Here is a 21,159-nt window from a genome sequence, read left to right on the forward strand (position 1 = left end):
AATCTCTTGCTGTCTTGTCTACAGCTGTACAAAAGACCCCTCAGGACATTATGTATAGTCCTCAGCAGTGACTACAGTGCTATAAACTGCAGGTGACTGGTCAAATCCAATTTCTTTTCCTGAACGGAGCACAATGCTATCACTGCTGCATATTCCTTGCCAAGATAAACAGGGATAACAATTTTATGGATTGTTGTAGATAATTTCTTTCAAATTTATGCTTGGTATTGTTGTATTTCTCTAAGTAATTCTGCACTACTTGCATTACTGCACTTGTAATTGAAGCTAATGGATGGAATAAGATGACATTTGGGTGTATAAAAATGGTCTTACAGATGAAAAGATGAGCTGTTTAGCTTAGTAAAGGGCTGTGCTTGTTTTTTCATGTAGCAAACTTAGGACTCACAAAGAGGCTTTCTAGGAATGTCTTAATTTTTCTTACTATTCATGCTGACATTCCTATGATTCATTGATGTGCATTTTACAAATAAAGCTGCACCACAGAAGGATGAAATGACTTACCCAAGGCTGTACAAAAACTTGTGGTGCAGTCAGCTATTGACTCATACTCCTAAATCTCTGTTCTGTTGTATTGTATCATTCTTTGGCACCTAACTAACACTTGTCCTTGAAAAGTCTTCCTTTCTGGAAACAAGTTTTTTTTTTTTCCAGCTCTGAGGAGCACAACTACTTTAAAAACAGAAGAGAAAAAAGCACATCTTTGGGGAAAAGTATAAAAGAGGCACAAGAAAAACAAATTATTTCATAGTTTAAAATTCCACTTTGAAGTGCATTTTGGTGATTATCAGATAAATCCCTAAGAACAGATTTGGAATGACACTATATATGTGCTTGAAGCAATTCTCTCTTTAATGGATCTTTTGGAACTTGTCTAAGTTGCCATGAGAAGCCCATTTTTATCATGCTGTACTGTAAATATTTTAGTACTGAAATTGGCTTTTAATGAAATTAACTACAAGTTGAAAATGTTTAATGGACTCCATGGCAGTAAAATTAAGAAAAATGTCATTTTGTCTCTCTAATGTGCCCCCAAACATTCTTGCAATGAATTAGAACGTTGATTGTTATTTTTCAGCTCAGGACTTGGCAGGTGTGTAACGCGACTCCTGATAGCAGGACAGCAGATTACATTCTCCTATAAAACCATTTCTAAGGGACTTGGCACAAAAACTGTTATTGCATGTCTGCAGGTGTTTAGTAATTGGATTAATGCGGAGCAGAAGGAATGTCTGATGCCCCAGCACTGAGAAATGCTGAGGAAAGACACATTCATTTCTGAGAGCAACCTGGAATGTATGATGACAGCCTGTTCACACACATAGTGCCAGATCTAAGCCTGCAAGTTTAAAATTAACTGCTGTGAGCAATCACCTTCCAGAGAAAAGTTTATCCAAACCTAAATACAATAACAGGAGCTCTGTAAGTAAGGAGGTAGGGAGCTTTGGGCTATGTTTTGATCCTATTCCAAAAGCAACTTGCATAACTTTAGCAAAAGTCCTTATATCATGCCTATCACGGATCCCTAAAATCCTAGGTGTCTAATAAAAATGTCCTTGATAAACATATAGACCCTCAAAATTCTGTGAAGGTACAGAGAAAATAATACAATCTCAGATCAAGGGATTTCAGGATAAATTGATGTTCTTTTAAATATCTTGATCTTGAATTAGAAAGGCTTTTGTAATGGCCAGGGACCAAAGACATAAATCTTTCTGTACTGATGAAAATATTAAACTAAGAAGTCCATTTGAAATAGTAAACACTAGAAACAAATTTCTAAAAGGGTGTCAGCTTAGGCCCTGTCAGTGCTCGGAATAACACTTGCATGTAATCTTTGATTTCACCAAGTTTCAATGTACAGCTGACAAGCTGTCCTTGAAAATTCACTTGAGCACAAGTACTGTTTTAGAAAGCATCTTATGCACATGTGGCTTATAGATTAACTTTAACAGCAAGGGATTTAGGGATAAAAACAATTATTTGTGTTATCCTGTGCTGAGAAGGCAGGACCCCTGAAAAACAGTTCTCTGCTGCTAGGGCTTCGGGGAGGGCAGAACTGATGTGGGTCCAATGAGGGCACTTTGAGAAGTATTATCTTTTTTTTTTATGTATTGGAATATTATTCTCCAGGTCTATACTGTGAGGAAAAAAAGGTACTGAGGTGACTGACCAGTGTGCTTTTTGGTTGTCTGGTTCCTCTGGAAGCAGTACTAGCTAGATACAGGTAGGAGAGGCCAATACCCTGTAAGCAGACTGCTGGCTAATCAGAAAAGCCACCATGGCTTATATATGTTGGGATTTCTACAGTATGTCTTCCAGACCATGGAGATGTCTCAGGTGAGGATCTAAGTCCTTTTGGCTTTCACCCCATCTCCTTAGCCTTTTATGAACAAAGATGAGGACTGGGTACAGCTCCACATAATTTTCTTTCATTAATTGGTTAGAACTGCAATTTACGGAAATAAGCAGTGGATTAATTTCAAGATGAAGTAAAATTTGCAGTTCTTTATATTCTCCCTGTGAATTTACTAGCAAATAAGAATTCTAAAGGAGTAGAATATATTCTTAAGACTAAAATAGATACAGAACATTTTCATTACACCATATTCCCCCTGCTGTCTTTGGGGAATAACATTTGAGTATTTTACCAGGATCTTAAAAATTTTGTCCTATGCAATGAATGACATTTCAATGGAGACTGGGAGTTTTATGACCATGGAGCAAATGGCAGCCTCATGAAGGTCATTGAGAGCTTTGTACTGACTTCCAGATGCAACAGTCACAAGTAACTCCCACTGCAGTTAAAGTTGTCAAACAACTTCCATTATAGCTTTGTCTTTTACATGCACACAGCTTTCTCCAGGCTTGATCTCTGTCAGAAGGCTTATTGTTGAGGACATGGACAATAGAGGATTGACTACATGTATAACAGAGCTCATATTGCACAGATAAATACACACGCACAATCTGCTGCTCTAAAAGTTGTTTAGGATGAAAGGTTCAGCTTCCCTGATGGTCAGAGAATGCCGTGTCACCATTTTCCTCACAGAGGTAGCTCTTCCTCAGTTTAGATCCTTTCTGTGCATTGCATGTGCCAGGCCCTAGTGTGGAGGATCCATTTTATGTGGTGTGGGGAATGCTTCATTTGAATTTTTTCAGCTTTCAGATGTTTGACTTTGGAGCTTTAACACTCCTTGCGCATCAGCTTTTATGAATTAGATTTATTTTTTTTTTTTTCAGAGTAGGAAAATTTAAAAAAGTCTGTGGTGAATCCACAAGCTTAAGTATTGCATTCCTGTGGCACAGAACTGCTGTGCTCAATGATGATGCTGACCGTATAGGCTGACAGCAGGCTGTTCTAACAGGGAAATTAATATTGCTTGAATGACTCAGGGAATAATAAAAGCAACCAGTTCGGCATCTAACGAACCCTTCCGCCAGAAAAGTGATGGTGTTTCCATCTAACCTTTTCCAGCTTTACCCCTCAAAATTTGATTAGCCCCTGAAAAACAACTTTGAAAAATTTCTGAGGAAGTCTCTGAAGCCCAGAGTTTCCCTGCAGGTAAAGGAATGGCTGTGTATCAAAGCACCCCAACAGTGGGAGCTAAAGGGATGCAAAAGGATAAGTTTGCCTTGTTTGTACACTCCCTATGAATTCACTCACAAGCTGCTGTTGAACACAGGAAAATAAGTTATCTGGACCATTGTTCAGACTCAAAACACATTGTTACGTTCTTATGTAAGTCTGAAAGGTACAGAGTTCAGACAAAACCAGTTGCCTCAACTCCCTTTATTATCTGTGCAGACAGAGTGATGTATGCCCATTTTCTTGAACACCTGTCTTCTAGAAGAAGGTTGCCTTCTAGAAGTACCTCTACTTCTCCACTGACTAGAAGGGGACTTGGCATAAATCTTAAGTCTGCCTGAAACTACAACTATACTTTCAGACTATTGCTTTAGCTGATCTGAATCTCATTCCAGCAGGCAATATCAGAATGGGTTCATTATGCATCGCAACAGTGAAACAATACTTTCTCCTCTGGACTAAATGAAACTATCCCATAAAAATTTTGTACTAGTGAAACAACGGTTGACACAGTTATATTAAGCAAGGCTCACATCTCTTCACATAGCTATGCAAGAAAATTCTGCAGCCTCATGAGCAGATCCTGATATTTTTACTCTCTGTGAATAGAAATGTTGTCCATCTGTAGTCCCACTGACTTCAGGGAGCATCGTTTGGGAGAAGACTGTGCCTCGGTGAAGCGGGGCTGGTTCACTTACTCTGTGCATTTACTGAAGGGAATTATGGACAGTATTACTCAAGAAAACCAGCATTCACCACCCTTACTGAAGAAGCTGTTAGTTCTCCTTTCACATTAGTATTAGTATTAAAATAGAAAGATCTTACTAGAAGATCCCAGCAACACAGCAGACAGTTTTAATCACTGTCCAATTCTATATCTACATTGTTTTTTCACATTGTACTCAGAGAAGATGATTGCAAATGATGAAGTTTTTAAAATAATTTTTTTTTCCACAGTTGGAAGAAGAAATGCAGACCTCACTCCAAGGATCGATGTAATGATTATTCTTTAACTGTATACATGCTTTTTAGAAAGAAATAGGAGTGAAGTGGATTGTCTGCTTGAAGCATTAAGTATTGCACACTGTATTTTTAAAGGATCATTAACTTTGCTACAGAATCTACCTTGGTGTTTTTTAAAAAGAAGTTTGAAATTTCTACCATCTCATAGTTTGCTTTAATTTCTACATTTTATTTTAAAAATTACAGAAAATAAAGAGATGATATGCCAACTAGAGGTAAAGAGGTGTTCTGATCTGTAACCTTACAGGTTCAAGAATACTTCAAAGTTGAAACTGGTGGGATCTGGTTACATTTCAACACAAAGGATAAATTTATGTCTGTAAGCCATAACCTTTTGCCAGTCTCTGTTTCTTCCTATTGGCTGAGAGATATACTTGTGTTTTTCATCTGTCATGCAGTCACACTAAATAAAATTCTCTTTCTTTTGTTTTTCATTTGTTTTACTGGCTACTTACCTCTTCAACAAAGGTGGGAGCTATCCAAATTGATTCTGTGCCTATCTATAGGAGACAAATCAAACTTTTCAAAAATGATATCTACTGTGCTAGTGCAAAGGATGGTGATTGCTGGGGCTGCTGTAAAAACTGAAAAGTAGAATAGCTGTTATTCACAGCTGTTATTAACACCATGTTTGTGTAGTCACAACACAGAACTCTAGGGCTACATTTATATCAGAAATAAAATGAACAAGGTCTCTTCTCTCACTCTGTGGCCTGTTGACATGAGTGAACTCATAATCAGCCAGCTGAATTCTTTTACTTTCCGAAACTTTGTGGCTGCCTCCAAACAGGCTGTTGGGGTTTTTTTTTGGGTTAGCTAAGACCTGAAAACTGTGTCCAGACATTATCTGGGAGAGTGTAACTTATGCTAGTATAGAAGTAGTAAAAAATGCCAGGTGCTGTACAGAGCCAGAAACCAGCACAATGTTAGTCAGACCTTGACATAAGCAGCAATATCAAAAGGACAGTTATATATGAACCTGAGTTCTGCAAAGACATACATAGTTTTCATTCTTACCTTTCCATTGAAGAATGGAATAAAAATAAATTAGGTTTCTTCTAAAATTTGGGAACAGATGTATGCTCTTGCTGTTACTCCTCAAGATCTGGGAGGGGAATTTACTTTCTGTCATGCAAAAATGTTCCGTTTATCAAAGGAAGGCAGTATGTGAACAATATATTACAAGTTTATCATGAAAATCCAGCTTCACAAAAACAAAACAATACGAAGCATTCTCTTCTCCCCAAATTATGAAAGTTTCTAATTTCAACCTGAATGAATAGTTCTGTTTCCCACCCAAACATATTTCTTGGACAACTCCTGGAAATCTGATTCCTGAACACTGCTCTTTATGGGAGCTCTTCTGAGTTTCTATACCAGTCTACACCTGAGGGTACACTGAAACACATGACTGTTCATAGCTGGAACCGTGAAGCTATGTATATGTGTCCTGTAGGCCTTCATTATAGAATACTTGGATATTACATCTAACTCCTGTTTTTTGACACATAATCACTGAATTATGGAGGTATGTTCAGCGTGGACCAGCTACTTTTATGGTGAAGGAACTAAAGCTCAAGTTCCTACTTCACCTGATTGGGCAACCTCTGGATCCCATCCTCATTTTACAATGAGAGCAAATCCTTCAAATGGACCAAGTTTTTCTGGGCACAAGCAGATAATTGTGGGAAGACACCGGAGAAGAGTCAAATGCCTCAATTTGCTCTGAAATTGTGAGTATCGTATGTGGCTTCAGAACAAAGCTCCTCCAGATTTTGCCTCTGGATGAGTCCAGCCTTAAAAAGGACTCAATAGCCTGGCTACAATTTTATTTTATTGCTGGCTAAGCTAATCTAGCCACAGAGATGTTAGTGCTGATGGTCTGAATTAATTTTACAACAAAGACATCCTTGTCACATTTTATTTCAGGAAGCAATTCTTGACTTTGAGATGAAAAAAAATTGAGTATTGGGCTTCTGAAGGAAAAAAAAAAAAAGAGGTGCTGGGCTTCTGAGGTTCCTCTAGTAAAATAAAGGATATTGCTACTGAAATTATTGGCTCCTGTTGTCCCCTGCTTGGAAGGATCTTATTGCTAGCTGATGATACTTACCCAAGGTGGCATTAAAACTTCCTTCCATTCTTAGACGTGCAGTGTGCCATCCTAAACAAAGGGAATCTGATGTTAAAAGTATAGCTATACTGGCAAGCAGTGCTTAAAGAAATGCAGGGCACAGCTGGTGTGGAATAAGGCTCTCCCACATTTCTGCATAACACAGGCTCCAGCCCAAGATGAAGCCACTAGAAAACCTCGGCACAGGCAAGATACACAAGACTGTATAGCCAATGATAACAGGAAAGTTTAACACTAGATCAACACAAGTATAATTAGCTGTTTCAAGTGGAGACATTATTCTTCATTTCCTGCCCTCAGCTTGTTGCTCTGAACTGTTAAACAATAGCTGTGTTTCATGCAAGAAGGGTTGGGTTTCAGAGGCTGGTGAAATGGTTCCCCTGTGGGACCAGATCCAAAGGCAGATGGATTCACTGGGAGTGTCACTGTGCTACTTCAGGTGGGTCAAGACAGCCCGACAAATGCAGAAGTGGTGGGTAAAGGTAGCTTATTTGACAACAACAAAAAAGCTATTAGAATTACTTCAGCAGTGCTTTCACCCAGATGATTTCAGCCCTTTTGACTCACATAGGCTTTATATTCACTGTGCTGAAACACGACCAAGAGATCCCCTTCCTTTTTTTTCTGATTACTTCCAAATTTCTAATATGAGGAGAGATTTAGCTTTTCTTTTCCCTACTAGTCTCTGTGCAAAAGTCTTCATTTTCTGCCCACTTCGCCAGTCTCTTTCAACCATTTACCACCTTTCAGTCATACTTTTTCAACCACACTTTTTTTCTCTCAGCGTTGTCTCTGCTGCCTACTAGTAACTTTCAGATGCACTAAGCTTTCTTTCCATGGATCCAGACATCTTCAGATCCCAGTAGGGCTTGCCCTTGGCAAAGATCACTAGCCTATGGAGGTAGGCTGGACACCACCTGAGTCAAATTCCTGAGTTCCAGGTAATGAGAAGAAGCTAGATCCAGGGAAAATCTGCCCTCTTTCTTTTGATGATAGCTTATTCTGCAAGTTATGGTAACATCTGAACTCAGTATTCTGTAGTGAGTCTAACATGAATGCAAAATCAGCAGAGCCTGGCATCATCCTGTGGGGTAAGAAAAACATTTAGAAATGTCCAGTTGAAAAGCTTATATAATGATATCAATCATTAGATCTTTTGTATAATATATGTGCAGATTATAGTTATGTGCATGTCAACCATATAATTTTTGCCTGACATAGTAAACATTTGATGATTATCCCAAACTTTCTGCCATTTTAAAATGGCACACTACAAAAAATATAGGTTACGTGCTCCAAAGACTTAGAAGTTTTCTGCGTGCACATATGCTATGGCTGAGACCAATTCTGACTATCTGCAGATGCAAACAATATGACATGCAAAAGGGATTATACATAATTGGAAGATGTGATGTGGAAAATTACTTATTTCACTGTCACTCTATGCCTTTATTTGTTCTTGAATCTCTTATTAAAAAAAAAAAAGACAAACCACACACAAAGAAACAAACATGTATACTGTACATCAGAACCTGGAAGTCTCCCAAGCCACAGTCTAATAATTGGCAAAACTATCAGATAAGATTCAACAGAAAACCTACAATGTGATGATGGGCCAATTTTAGAGACAAGACACAAGACGTACTTCTGGTAGGATTCCTAGATAATAAATGCAATTCCTGCTTCTGCTACAGGTTTCTTAAAGAAGTTACCTTAAAGAAGTAATTTATGATTTCTGCTTCTTGATTTCCCTATTCTGAAAAAAAAAAAACAAAAAACCCACCCCCTTTTTTTTTGTTCCACAATTTATCTGGCTTCACTGTTTACAATACAAGTAAACCTTTGCAAATAACTCTGCAAATGAGCAGAAGGGACCTTACACCTAACAAGAGTCTATTGTCTGATAAATAATACCAAGTCTGTGCATTTGGGTGGTATACAAGTAGCAATGAAGCATTTTTCTGCAAAGTGGTTTTGTTCTTGGTTATACAAAAGTGAGTCATTCCTTTCTTGTACCAGACATTTTTTTCTTGTCCTCCTTTTAAAAAGTACAGAAAATACAAAAGAAAATGTTGCATGGGTGATGTAAACTGGGATAGATAGGACAGAAAGATCGGGAAGAAGTTGTGGAAGATACAAAGAAGGCTTGGGAGTGTGTATAAAGACTTTCTCTGAAATCTCTAATCTTTAAGTAACATTAAATTGTCTGCATTAGGTCTTCTTCAGCTGTATAACTCTATATAACAGATGTCGATCCCGTGAATCTTTCAAGTGAAAACATTCCGTGATTCATAGAAAATTTATGATTAAAAGATGGTATAAAGATGAGAAACCACCCGCCATTATGAGCCATGATGAACATGTGTGCAAAGTTATTGCAAAAGACACTGTGCATTCTACTCCCAGAAAAGGGAAAAAATGTTCCCTTTGGTTGAATAAAATGTATAAATTAAGTAAAGATGGTCCTCTCCTACTGTTTGAGTCTTTCATATCAGTTTACAAGCAGTAAAATCATAAGAGCTCAGCAATAAGTACAACATTAGTTCTACTCATCTGTCAATTTCAAGAAATCAGAGTATATAATTTGTTGAGTAATCCTTTGAATTGCCATCTGAATATTAAAAAAGAAATGTGGTATTGCTTCATGTACCTGTCTGTGACTTCTCAGACTGTAAACAACTCTCAGTGCAGAGTTTGATTTGGCTGTCTGAAACCAGGAGGCAGACATTTGTATTAACAAAGGGTTTGTTTAGAACTGCTGTTTTTGTCTAATGAATGCTATGATTCTTCCCCCTCCTGAGGGCATATAGAAAAGGCAATGGAGATGGTAGAATTTTCATGGTGTTGCTACTTTGTTTTCCATTCAGGGAGAAGAAAAAAATGCCATATGCATTAAGTAACTGCCTGAAACTGAAGTGCAAAATTATGAATATTAATTTCATGGAACAAGAACACCTAAAAAGATATACTGCGAGTTAGGAAAACAGAGTGGAAATAAAACTCTGAAAATTTTATCTCAACCTGTTGTTGGCTTTCCATCTCCATTCCAGAGACAGCATGGGCTGCCCATCTTCCTGGAGATTCCCTGCACATCACAGCTGCGTTTCTGGGCTGGGAGCAGTGCAGGTCTGCAGCAGAGGAAGAGGAGGTGAGCAGGATCTCCAAGCAGGCAGAAGACATCAGTGAGGGCTGGCAGAGCTGGGGGGACAGGAAGGGCAGGACCTGGCACCCAGGGCCCATCCCAAAGCCACAGCAAGGAATCAAGGCAAGCATGGGGCTGGAGGGCGCAGCCCCCAGCCACAGACACTGGGGATGGGGACAGACTGAGGCCAAGTGGGATTCGAGAGGGCCAGCAGGCCAGCAGGCAGTACACGGGGTCTCAGAAGGGGCAGTGCAGGCCAGGACTTGGGATTTGGCCCTTCCTCGTGATAGGGCCGAGGCTTTGTATGGCCCTGCACAGGGCCAGGTCTCAGGACTGAAGTGGGCTGACGATGGGCCAGCTGTGCTGGCCATTGTCCAATGCTCAGGTGACTGTCTCCTCTCTCAGTTCAGCTCAGCTTGAGGAGGGTCACCTCCCTGCATCACAAACATTGACATAACTGAGTCCACTCTGGGCCAGCAGCTTTCCTGAGAGTGGGACAGGAGATGCGGCAGGAAGATGGAGAGACATCTCCCTGCAAAAGGGAGCATGGGGGATCAGCCGGCAGCAGCACAGCCAGCAAGGAGACTCTGTCAGTCACTAATGGGAAGAAGGGCCCTGGGAAACAAGGAAATGTGCACAGTCCTTCCCCTTCTAGGCAGGGAGAGCAGGGACTGCCACCGAGTGAGTGAGGGAGTTCCTCAGGAGCAATCAGACCAGATGTCTGAGAGCCCCAGCATCTCTGATGGGGACACCAGAGCTGCCATTGGAGAAGAATGTCCCCATGGGAGAAGCAGACCACTCCCTGGAAAGCTCAGCAAATTTCAGATCTGATCTTTCTCAGCTCTTTTCAGTCATTGCTGAAAGACAGGCACATTCAAACTCAAAATAGCAAATTGTTCACAATCAGATAGCAATATTCATTTATTGTGTGCTGCAATAATAAACAAGAGTGAAAAACAGAGGAACTCTTTGCTCTTCAAAACCTTACAATAAAACTACTGCACCTGTCTTGGAGTTCATATGTTTCATATTCTTTTAAAAGATATCCTGGACTTGATACAACATGGCACTTCAGCCTATGACTATTTTTTTTCTATTTGAAATGACACTTTTTTAATGGCAGTTTGTGTTATATCCTTGGATGGAAAGAGAACAACCAAACTACAGATCTTGCCTGGAACAGAGATTAGGAATGCTAAAATGTTGTAAGACCTTGGCAGAGTCCTACAGTAAAAGAAGAAGATTATCTCTGAAGCAAGGAATTATCATGATGTCCTCTTCTGTTCTACTGATAAGCTTTTTAAGTGAGAGACTGGTCAAGAACATTTTCATTCTGTTTTTAATGACATCTTGTAATATTTCTCTGTGCTTTTTGGATATAGCTGCAAAGTGAAAATATAGCCGTTGATCAGTTAAGAGAATCTTTTGTTTTTTATAATTGGATACTCTAGAAGCATTTTCTCAGGTATCCTTGTCAGGCATTTTTGAGATAGTGCAGAATTTGCTTGATCATGTTCCAACACGGTTGTTAAAAGAATGCCTGCCTTTTCTCGGTCATGCTATCCTGAGAGTTGTGGATTGCTCTCTTCCATCTGGGACGGTTCCAAAATAATTTAAACTGGGCTACAATCATTCTTTTGTTAGAGAAGATGTCTTCATCTATAGATGTTTTGTTTAATAGCCAACCAGTTCATAATTTACACATTTCAGTTAACAAGATGGAAAAAGTAGTTTAAAGTTCAGTCCAGGTTTTATATACGTTATAGTACACATCTGGCAGAGCTAGACTTGAGGATTGTCTCTTGATTGTTAATAGTGTAACTTTTTTGCATTTCTTCTTGGTAATTTACTTTTTGTCAGTAATTTGGCAAATAACTTAAATAAGTGGTTACTGTTACGAAAAACCTTTTGTAATAGCTATTATTGTGCCTGCTCCCATATACAGTATTACTGTCTTCTTAGTGGAAGGTTAGCAGTAACTCTGAATGAAAAATGAAGTCTTAGCAATTCAGTTCCAAGAACTTATCAACATGATTGCCAGAAAACCACCACCTAAAAAATGTAGGTGAAACATTGCAACAGAAACCTCTAAGATATCTAATTAGTCTGATCCATTTTGCATGAAAATCAATGACATTGCGATTCACAAACATTTCCTAGGTTTTCTTGGTGGTGCACAGAGATAAAAGGACACTTTCAGAGAATTATTCACCAGTAGGTGAGTCATACTCTGGAAATGCAAATTTTTTCCATGGTTTCATGAAAGGGAAAAGTTCCCTAATGGAGAGTGGACTTTTGCTTTTAAGTGTTAAAGTTCAGTGAGATTAGTCTTGAAGGCCTTCTCTGGCAATGAACTCTAAATAAAATAGCTGAGGGCTCTTTTAGACTTATGAAGGCCAATCTGTTGAACACCAATGTCAAAGTTAGGGTTTTATTTAGCATCTTTGCTTTATAAGGCACAGTGGTCTGTAAGCGTTTTACAGTTTCTTAGAGAATGGCACAGGATTGTCAGCTCTCACAACTTTTTTTTTTTGTAGGGGTATGGTGATCTTTGGTAGTTTCTCTCTTCCCTCTTTGTTGAGTTATATAATATGTGAAAATGCCAGAATTCATTTGAAAAAAAAGTTTTTCTAGCCCTCAGAATGGTATAAAAGAAGCTATAAAATAGGAACCATATATAAGTAGTAAAGTTGTGATATTTAATGTTTCTGAAGAGTTGTGGGGCCTGAATTATTGCAGTCTGATCACAGTTTGAGTCTTCTGAGAAATACTCCCACTCTTAAGATAAATACATATTTTCTTAACACAGATCTCTCTTCTACTAGTGAATTTTAATTACTGAACTATTTGTCAAGGAAAAGTTTAGCTAACTGTCAGAAAAAAAATCGTATTTTTTGTAGATGTCTCCAAGAAATTATATTTCCAATATTCTTTGTACCAACAGTGGGGAGGATTTCACTGAGAATATAAAGCTTTGTGTGAACTCGCTGTTAGAGACTGTGAATTGCCTTCCTGCTCTTTCAGTATCAATTGGAAAAGAAAAATAAAACCATATGAAAGATTAAAATAGCATGTTGATATCTTATTATTTCAGGTATCACACCAGTCTTTCTAGTGATATGAGAAAAAGAAATTGTCAGAACTTCCCAAAATCATAAAAACATTTTAAAATACTATAAATCGATTTGAAAAATTGCAAAAATGGTTTATACTTATTCACTGCTTTAAAGGAAATTAGTTTGGCATGGATAAGTAAAAAGAAAGAAATAGCAGCATGAACACAAAACACTTCATTTAAAAGGTGGGTTCTCCTAATGTAGATTATTTGCTTTTGTAAGCCCGACTAAAACCTTGATATGGTGAAACTGTGAACATCTGGAATCCTCAAAATCAGTAGGAAATTATTTTAACACATAGTATGGGATTCATTTGCTTAAATTTAGACACCTACAAGTAGAAGTCTAAGGCTGAACTAGTTTTCCAGGCCCTAGGTAATCAATAAAGAGAAACAGGCTTTTGCAGAGAAAAATTCTTCGCCATTCTAAAACACATCTGAAATGGTCCAGATGAATTACTCCCAGAAAATGTTTATTTTTCTCTGTTAAACTCAAAGACAGACATGATTGACTACTCTGGAATTAAACATCTGTAGTGTAGCCTACAATTAGGCAAGACACCTTCGTTATTTTCAGAACTGTAATAGTGTAAACTGTCTGCTCCAAGTTTGGGTACAGAAATCAGCTACATGGTTGAATTTCCTTACATTTAGTTTGGCTACCTCAAAATGTGTGCATATATATGCACACATACATGTATCTACTTGTGTTCATATGCAGGACATATAGTCTCTATCAAGACTTATGTTAGAAATAGTCATCTTGATAACTTGCTTCTGCAATGTCAAGTATAAAACTCACTCATATTATCCAGGATTTTCAAATTAATGCCATGGAGTTGCATAAGAACATTAACAGCACTGAGGGTGGAAAATTCCTTCACTTATTTGGTAAGCCTCAACTGCAAATGGATGCCACATCGTATCTCCTAACTCCTCCATACATGTGTTTGGACATTAAAAGGAGACAAGTTCTGCACCAGAAGGTTATTGAGAATGACTTTACTACAAGCATCTTCTTACAATACATAATACACAAGGTAAGCTGTAGAATTATTTAACCAGTTTAATCCACAGATCATAAAATCCTGAGAAACATTCTATGAGAAATGGTCTCATAGAGCTAAGGAGTTGCTTTAGCTGTTAGGCAGTGCTTAACAAAAGCTGAAATATTTGCGGTTCTAAAGTCTGTATGAAAACCTTTAACAAGCAGGTAAACAATTTCCACTTTGCACAAAGTCTGTTGTGAAGCGGTGAAAGCATTTATAAGTGTCACAATGCTCACATCACAAAGATAAAGCTTGGGTTGTGTCATATAGTGTAGATGAAGAATAGTTCTGACAGTCATTTCTACCTAAGAACTTAAATTTACAAACTCACATATCAAATGTTGAATTATTTCTCCTAACAGGAACTGATGTGATCCTTACTATCTCCTCCAGTTGCTTCTTCCAACATGCCAATCTTTTGTGACAGTATTCTCTTGAACTTCAGCCAGTAACCCTAATCTATTTAAGACTTTTTTTTTCTTTCTGTTGCACTCAATAAGGCAAATGTCAACTGGGAACCAAATTGCCTTAATGTCTCCTTCATGGCCCTGTGACACACAGGGCATGATTCAATTTAAGGTACATTTAGGTGTCTACATGCAAGTAGATGTCTACATGCATGCTAATATCCGAGATCCCATTAGAGCCAATGGAGCTAAAGCTCAACTCATTTGCCTAAATCTAGGCCTCTAGTGGCATTTAAAATGCCCTAAAATATCTTAAGACAACTGGACAGGGTTGGAAATTGTGACACAAGCCCTTTGGGGAGATGAACTTTCTTGGTTCCAGCAGCTGGAGGCCTAGCAGGACACTAAAGCAAATCAGTACGCACTAGATGCATACTTGTAGGCAGCTGAACTTGAGCCCTTGTCATCCTTTGGGATGTCATTCCCAAAGCTAACATACAGGTTATCTGTATTTGCTGCCATTCACATGGTTCAGTTGGAGGCAGCAATGAAGGAATTGATCTAGCATAGAACTGTAGTCCAGGTGCTGAAATCAATTAACCAGGAGCTCTGGGTATGGCTCAAAGGTTATAAAGGTTAAGAGAATGATTTTCCCTAACCATGCTCCGCTTTGGATCAGGCCATCTGATCAGGCCACCTTAATCAGACTTTAATATTCACTTCAGATTTAATGAAACTGCTTCAGCAATAAAAACTTGGTTGTAAAATATAGATTTTAAATCAGCATTCAGTCCTTCCAGTGTTTTATGCATATGATCCACCTATAAAATTTCATTAAGGAAGCTGGGTTAGAGTCGTGAGGCATAGTTTTTATAAGCTTTGTCTCCTTCAAATCTTATAAAAATAAATTTAAGTAGCTTACATATCCCTAAATAAGCTATAACAATAGTGCAGCACAGTTCAGTTAATTTAGTATGTTGGAAAAAGTTTTCTTACTGGTTTTCAAAATGTTAGATTTTTTCCGGATATATCATTACCACCAAGTTGGTCCTGACTTGTGGAGGCTATAAAACAAATAAAGTCATTAAAAATAATTTGAACAAAAAGAGTAACTTGATATCATAATGCCATCCACATTTGGTTAAAATGACTTATTTTAAAGCTCCCTTTCATCTTGCTAAACAGATTTCCAAAGTCAAAAAAAATGTGATTAATAAATTATCCTCCATAAATCTTATGATAACTATGATAGTCTTTGGAGAATTATGAAGCCACATCTGGAAAAAGTATTTTACTGCCTGTAAAACAGCATGCCATGAATTTTACTAGTTCACATTAGTAAGTATAATACGGTATATAATTTTTGCATTCATCAGTGTGAGTGCAAAACACATCATTTTCTTCTCCCCAAAACCCTTAGATTTATTTCAGAAAGAATGTTTCTTGTAAAGTTTATAAGGAGCTTGTTTTCTTTTATTCATACAGAGATATTTCTCCTTTATATTAGCTGTAATTTACAAGATGAACTGGAGAGTACCTAACATCAGAACAGAAGTAAGTAAACAGTAAGAGTAATAGGGTTCATTTCTTATTATTATTGCACCAAGGCTAAAATGAGCAAGGCCAAGCCACTGAATAAATGCCAGAGCACTAATCAAGAGAGAAAGCAAAGAAGTTCATTTTCTGCTGCGTAATCCAACAATAGCTATTATGTTATTCTTTTTCATTAATGACGTTTTAAAATATATAGATTAGAGTCGCAAGTCATTCAAGATGAGTGGCTGTAATATTTCTGGAATTAAAAACTTGATTAAACTTAAGTATTTCTTAAATAAAATGAGCAATGCTCTTATAGAGCCAAGTATGTCCTGGGGAAATATAAAACCCTTTTTATTTCCAAGCAGATGTTTGCAATAAGAAATGGATGGTGAGTGAAAGGGAAGAACACCATTAAGCTAAGGTAACCCCTAAAGATTTTTATATAGTTCTGCAATCATAAGCTCCATCAGTGATAAATATCACAATAGTGGTTGTAATATACCTGGTTTTATTTATGTGTAGATCCTTGAGTATGCTTTACCTCAAGTAATATAATTCGCTTAATGACCGTAGAAAAGCTATATTTTAATATAAATGAAAGTGACATAATTTTTGTAACCTGAAAAGGTTCTTTCTGTAAAGATAATTTACAATAAATCAGAAGAATAATAGTATTTGTAAACACATTTTGGTTTTAGAATAAAAATAATTAAAAATCCCAGGGAAATGCTTACTAAGAAAACATCTGTGGATTAGATTCTGACAGTCTTCTTTATTGCAAGTGATACTCTCACAATATCAACATTTTATAATTATTTGTGTAACTTGTTGCTTAGACTGGTAACATGGATGACATTCTGGCCATAAAATTGCTATTTCAGTAAATCTAGCTCTCCTCTGTTCTGGTTTGAAATGACGGTTATCTTGTAGTATTATTATACTGGTTGTAGCTGCTTTTTTTAAATATTAAAAGCTAAAATAGGCTTGTACCTGTTGATGCTTGTTGCCTTTTCTGAAAACAAAGACTTTGTTTTCTTCAAGATTTCCTCAAGCTTCCCCTTGCTGTCCTCCTGTGATTTTGGCAGAGGATTATGAGAAATGCTGGGGTCTTTGCACAGCTTTTGTGATGCTGCTGTAGAAGGGGCTGGATAACGTCAAAATTGCATGCCCCCAGAGAGAGTATTGAGGGAGAGTCAGTGTTCAGTTAGGGTGTCGTAGTTCAGCCCCAACGGGGACCAGACTACGCAGTCTCTCACTCCCCCCACTCTCCAAGAGAATAGGAGGAGATTTGACAAACAAAAGAAAACCAGGAAAAAAAAAAAACAAACACGCGGGTTGAGATTGAACAAAAAGTAAATTTAACAGTAATGACAGAAGAAAACAAAACAGTGATGGAACACAAATACAGTACAATAGCTCACAACAGATCTCCGCATCCAGTCTCTTCCAACTAGCAGGGGCTTCCCTTCAGCACCCTCCTCACTTATATACTGAGCATGATGTCAGATGGGATGGAATAGCCCTTTGGCTAATTTGGGTAAATTAACCCCAGCTGTTAGCTAATTAGTTAACTATCCCAGCCATAGGGGCTACCAGCTTCAGTTCTCCACCCAGCTCAGGTAAATATTAACTCTATCCTGGCCAGAACCAGGACATAGGGAATGGACATTCAGATGGATAATTGGGTTTACCTGGCAAGGTTTTGGTGGTGGTGGGGCTGCAGTAGAGGCTTCTGTGAGGACAGGCCAGGGGCTGACCTGTGCTGATCACAGCCAGTTCTAGCCAGTTCCAGCCGCTTCCAGCTGGTTCCAGCTGGCTGCAGCCGTTTCCAGCCACCTCCGCAACAGACCCAAGGTGCGCCAAAGCTCGGCCAGCCTGGGAAACTGGTGATGCCTCTGGGGAGTTGGTAGTGCTGCTGTGAAAACATATTAAAAAAGGGCAAATAACACAAAACCAAGATAGAAGAAGGGAACAAAAAAGTGATAAACAAGAGATGGAATACCGAGCAGAGAGAATGAGGAGTAGGAGGTGCTCCAAGCACCTGAGCAGCTGTTCCCTGCTGCCCAGGGAGAACTCATGCTCCACAGAGCAGGCTTATCCTGAAGGACTGCAGCTCAAGGGGGATATCTGCCAGAACAGATTTATCCTGAAGGACTGTAGCTGGTGAGAAGGACTCAAGCTGAAGCAGAAGAAAGGTGTGAGGGGAAAGAAATGGCAGAGAGAAACCGCAATCCCCATCCTCCATCCTCCCTCTGCTGTTGAGGGGTGTGTAAAAGAGCCTGGATTAATGGAGTGAAGTTGAGCCTGGTGGAGAAGGAGGAAAGGTGTTAGTGTTAGTATTTGTCTTTTTGATCCTTACTACCCAAATATATTTTAATTCGCAATGATTTTTTTTTTCACCCATGTTCAGTCTGTTTTGTCTGCCATCATAATTGGTAAGCAATCTCCCTGTCTTTTCTCGGCCCACACTCTTTCTTATTCAATTTCCTCCCTGCTCTGTCCCAGTGAGGGGTGGTGGTGAGAGAAAGTGAGTGAGCAGCTGGGTGGGTGTTTGGCTGTTAGTCAAGGTTAACATCACAAAACAGCATAACGGTCAAACTTTTGAAGCTGCACACTTAAATATACTGTTACAGTGCTAACCATATGCAACAAATTCTTACTTTTATAGCATGGACATATCATAGAATCATAGAATGGTTTGCGTTGAAAGCAACCTTTAAAGGTCATCTAGTCCAACCTTCCTGCAAGGACCAGGGACATCCTCGACTAGATCAGGTTGCTCAGAGCCTCATCCAACCTGGCCTTGAACGTTTCCAGGGATGGGGCTTCCACCACCTCTCTGGGCAACCTGTTCCAGTGTTCTATAACCCTCAGTGTAAAAATTTTTTTCCTAATATCCAATCTAAATCTACCTCCCTCTATTTTAAAACCATTACCCCTTGTCCTATCACAACAGGCCCTGCTAAAGAGTTTCTCCCCACCTTTCCTATAAGCCACCTTTAGGTACTGGAATGCCACAATAAGTTCTCCTCGAAGCCTTCTCTTATCCAGGCTGAACAACCCCAACTCTCTCAGCCTGTCCTCATAGGAGACGTGCTCCAGCCCTCTGGTCATCTTTGTGGCCTCCTGTGGACTTCCTCCGACAGGTCCATGTCTTTCTTATGTTGGGGGCTCCATATGTCTGCATAAGCTTTATTCTTAGAAAGCTATTCCAAAGGGAATGCGACCCATTTTAAAAGACAACTCAAAAATTTGCATAAGTTCATAAAACAATTTCCTGTATGAATTCCAGCATATAAATTTTATTGAAAAAGCATCAGTGTGAAAGATTTCTCTCTATCAACAAGCCTCTCCCCTTATCACCAAGGTGCAGGAAATGTGTACTCTCACTCTGCAAACTCTGGATCACATAAGAAAGAAAAAATCAACTGCACAAACTAGCCAGAAAGCATCAGTGTGGAAAAGGCTCTAGGGACTGTAGGGGAGTACAAATTCTATCCATCGCTCTTTGATGCTACTGCAAAAAAGACAACTCTCATTTGGGAGTGCGATAACAGGAGTGTTGCCTCTGAGACAGAGAAGATAATTACTCCATTCTACTCAGCACCAGGGAAACCTCAGATGGAGTGCTCTGCCCAGTTTCAGCACCACATTTAAAGAAACATGTAGACATATTGGAAAGAGTCCAAAGGTCAGCAAAAAACCAAGGGATTAAGAAAATGTGACCTCTGCGGAAATGAAAAAAGAACTGCTTTTCTAAAAGGGAAGATTGCAGTTGAGTGGAGTGGGACATGGACTGGTGCCATGATAAGATACGTAAAAGACCTAAGAAGAGAGAGATTATGAGTTTTTTTCCTATGCCTTTCATAAGCAGGATAAGAATAAATAGACAAATTAGAAAAGAGGAAATTATAATTAGATAACAGAAAAACTTTCAAACTAAAAGAATAGTTAAGCTCTAATAAAAGTTTAACTAATAAAATAATTGAAAGTCCAGAAAACTTGTTAATTAACTTTGCATGGGGATCTGACTGGGAAAATGATCTAAATGATCCATGGTTCCATTCCAGCCATAACTTTCAATGATCTCTAAATTTGTCTCTTTGAAAACTGGTGCCATCTACTACAGGTATGAATGCTAGTATGGAATTTGTCTAGGGGTAAAAACTGGGCCATGATCTTGCTCTAGAATACCAGTTCTTTAAATCTGATATACAATGGGTGGATTTATACTAATGTTTTAGTGAGCTGAATGGGTTCTTAGGTGCAAATTTTTCTTGCCCATTGCTGTCTCATGATGCACACTCAAATGCACACCTGAAACACTTGAAGTAGTTTCTTTCCTGGTGTAATTGAATTTGAAGTAATTCCCAGAGGCACGATTGAGAGTAACCCTTGTGATGTAGATGCCTGTTCTTTCAGTATTTAGCTCTCCATGCATGCATAGTGTGTGACTGGCACCAGACTGGCATGAACTACATTGCTGATAAGGACATGGTATGGATGCATCCTGCTAGAGCCGTAATGGATAGCAATGAAACAAGCTCTGGTTCTTTTGTCTTTGTACTGCACCAGTCAGGAAAGTGGATGCAGTGAATATCCAGAGCTTAATATGAAGTATTACATGTGTGAGGTCAGTGCATCAACTCACAAGTAATTACCAGAACTTACTCAGGAGGGGTCAGGAAGGGTTATAGAAGATGGCCTTTTGAGTAATCCTATCATGATTTCATTGTGAGAGTGATTATTCTCTTCTATTTATCTAAAAGGCTCTTGCAAATCCAATCCAAAAATAAATTTGTATTTACTTCTTTACTAAGACATTTGAAAAATTCTTATGGTGATATTTGCTTCTGTTTTTTTCTAACCAGTGCTGAACTGCTGTGATTGAATTAATTTTTGAATATTTTAAACCAATATTCCTTTCTTACACATTCTATTCTTTTAACAGGCTGACTCCAGTTGTGTAACGCTGTTTCAAGCTGGAAGAAAGTTGCTTTGTTCTTTTCCTCGTGTATCTGCATTTGAGTGAAGCAGCAAATGATTCCATGTATATGTACACTGTCCCGCTTTATGCAGGCAGAGTCTTGCAGCAAAGTAGAAGTACACAGAAACAAGTTTGGTGGAAGCGATGATTCCTTTAGCA

This window comes from Chlamydotis macqueenii, chromosome 3, assembly GCF_036417535.1.
Source record: "Chlamydotis macqueenii isolate bChlMac1 chromosome 3, bChlMac1.mat, whole genome shotgun sequence".
NCBI lineage: Eukaryota > Metazoa > Chordata > Aves > Otidiformes > Otididae > Chlamydotis > Chlamydotis macqueenii.